This window comes from Arachis duranensis, chromosome 10, assembly GCF_000817695.3.
Source record: "Arachis duranensis cultivar V14167 chromosome 10, aradu.V14167.gnm2.J7QH, whole genome shotgun sequence".
NCBI classification, from domain to species: Eukaryota; Viridiplantae; Streptophyta; class Magnoliopsida; order Fabales; family Fabaceae; genus Arachis; species Arachis duranensis.
Window position 1 is genome coordinate 24,692,271 of NC_029781.3, and position 3,264 is coordinate 24,695,534.

Below are 3,264 nucleotides of genomic sequence, written 5' to 3' on the forward strand. Positions count from 1 at the left end.
GACATGTAAAAGTAGTTTTCTCATGATCTTTAGGAGCTATGTGAATCTAAAAATAGCCAGTGTAACCATCTAGAAAGTAGTAGTGTGATTTACCTGACAGGCGATCAAGCATCTGATCGATAAAAGGCAGGGGGTAGTGATCCTTGCGAGTAGCTTGGTTGAGATGCCTGTAATCAATGTATACCCTCCAGGCGTTCTGTACTCTAGTTACAATGAGCTATCCCTGCTCATTCTTTATTGTTGTGACTCCAGATTTCTTTGGAACCACTTGTACTGGGCTGACCCATTCACTATCCGAGATTGGATAGATGATGTCAGCTTTAAGCATCTTGGTTACTTCCTTCTTGACAACCTCCAGAATGGTGGGGTTCAGCCGCCTTTGAGGTTGATGGACAGGCCTTGTTCTCTCTTCTAGAAATATCCGATGCTCACAGACTTGAAGGCTGATGCCTACTATATCCGCCAAGCTCTACCCCATGGCCTTCTTGTGGCTCCTCAACACATTAAGCAACTGCTCCTCCTGTTGGGAAGTGAGTTCCCTTGCAATAATAACTGGGAGCTCCTGATTATCCTCAAGGTAAGCATATTTAAGGTGGGGTGGAAGGGGCTTCTACTCCATTTCCTACTTATGATGAGGCACTTGATCATCTGGAGCTATTTGTGGTTGCAAGGTATCTTCAGTAAGCTCAAGGGGTGTCCCCACACTTGCCTCTTGCTCCATAAGCATCTCTTCTACCTCTTCTTGGTGAACTTCAGCAACAGTCTCATCAATAATGCTACACTGGAAGATGGAGTGGTCTTCCAGTGGGTGCTTTATAGCTTCATCTAGATTGAAGCTCACTGTTCTGCCATTTATCTCAAAAGAGTAAGTTCTTGAGAAGGCATCCAATTTGAACCTTGAAGTCTTCAGAAATAGTCTTCCAAGCAGGATGGATGATGGTCTTCCTGAGTCATTAGGGGGCATCTCCAAAATGTAGAAGTCAATAGGGAATGTGAGCCCCTTAATGCTCACTAGTACGTTCTCAGCAATTCTAGTCACTGAGATAATGCTCTTATCTACCAAAACAAAACATGCTACCGACCTTTTTAAGGGAGGGAGCCTCAAATCATCATATACAGATAATGGCATAATACTCACACACGCGCCTAAATCACATATGTAGTCAGAAAATTGTACACCATTAATAACACAAGTAACCATGCATGGACTTGGATCCCCATATTTTTCCAGTATGGCACCCATTAAAGCAGAAATAGAACTACCTAGAGGAATAGTTTCTAATTCATTTATTTTATCTTTATGCATGCATAAATCTTTTAGAAACTTACCATATTTATGTACTTGCTGAATGGCACCAAAAAGGGGAATAGTTACCTCAACCTTTTTGAATATTTCTACCATTTTAGCGTCTAACTTCATCTGCTTTATGGGCTTCCTAGCAAGGTGTGGAAATGGCATAGGAATGGTGCCACCTGTAGCTTCTGCATCCCTTGGTGCTCCACTCCTTGGTTGAGCTGCTTCTTCTGCTACCACATCTTGCACTACATCCTCTTCTTCAGCATCCTTTACCTCCACAACTCTGTCAACTGGAATGTCTTCGTTTGAGCTTGGCTCCTCAAGACTCCTCTCTGGTAGTGCGGTCTCGGACCTCAAGGTAATGACATTGATTCCTCCCTTGAGGTTGGGTAAAGGCTGAGAAGGAAGTGTATTGGAGTTTGTAGGTTGGTTGTTGGAGGTGTTCGATGATCCAATCTGAGAGGCGAGAGCTTGTATAGCAGAGGTTAGACCGGTTAAGGTAGAGTTAAGTGTGTTTTCCATGGTCTTTTGTCTTTGATCAATAGACTGAAGTAACTCGTCATTGGAAGAGGAAGGCGGGCCTTGCTAGTGGTTGTTTTGAGATCCCTGGTTTTGCCTTTGGTGAGGTGCTCGGTAAGGCTGGTTCTGGTTCTGCTAAGACCAGTTCTGCTGATTGTTGTTGTTGTTCCATCTCTGATTTCCACCATTATCTCTGCCCCCTTGGTTGTAGTTGTCCCTCCATCCTTGGTTGAAGTTACCTCTCCAGCCTTGGTTGGAGTTGTCCCTCCAGCCCTGGTTAGAGTTGTCTTGCCAACCTTGATTGTAGTTCCCACCTTGGTTATAATTGCCACCTTGCTGATAGTATCATTGATTTGGGCGGTCATAGAAGTTATGGGTAGCTACCAAGGTGTTGTCTTCCTGTTGGAGCTGCGAACATTTATCAGTGTAATGAGTATTGCATGCGCATATTCCACAGAATCTCTGGGGGGCCAACAGTTGATACAGTTGTTGTGGAGGAGGCTGAGGTTGTTGTTGATTCAGCTGTATCTACTTCAGTAAGTTGGTCATCTCACATAGTGTTTGTGTGAAAGTAGTATTCTCACTGCTCGAGGAGACCTCTGCAACATCCTTGGGATGGTTGTTCCTGTGTCTAGCATTCTGATGAGTGGATAATTTGTACGCTTTTTGGCATTGTTTTTAGTATGTTTTTAGTATATTTTAGTTATTTTTTAGTATATTTTTATTAAATTTTAGTTAAAATTCACTTTTCTGGACTTTACTATGAGTTTGTGTGTTTTTCTATGATTTCAGGTATTTTCTGGCTGAAATTGAGGGACCTGAGCAAAAATCTGATTCAGAGACTAAAAAGGACTGTAGATGCTGTTGGATTCTGACCTCCCTGCACTCGAAGTGGATTTTCTGGAGCTACAGAAGCCCAATTGGCGCGCTCTCAACGGCGTTGGAAAGTAGACATCCTGGGCTTTCCAGAAATATATGATAGTTTATACTTTGCCCAAAATTTGATGGCCCAAACTGGTGTTCAAAGTCACCATCAGAATTCCTAGCGTTAAACACCGGAACTGGCACAAGGATGGGAGTTAAACGCCCAAACTGGCACAAAAGCTGGCGTTTAACTCCAAGAAGAGTCTCTACACGAAAATGCTTCAATGCTCAGCCCAAGCACACACCAAGTGGGCCCGGAAGTGGATTTTTATGTCATTTACTCATCTCTGTAAACCCTAGGCTAGTAGTTCTCTAGAAGTAGGACCTTTTACTATTGTATTTTCATCTTTTGATCATGTTTTTATGATTGAACCCTCTTTGGGAGGCTGGCCATTCGGCCATGCCTAGACCTTGTTCTTATGTATTTTCAACGGTGGAGTTTTTACACACCATGGATTAAGGTGTGGAGCTCTGCTGTACCTCGAGTATTAATGCAATTACTATTGTTCTTCTATTCAATTCCG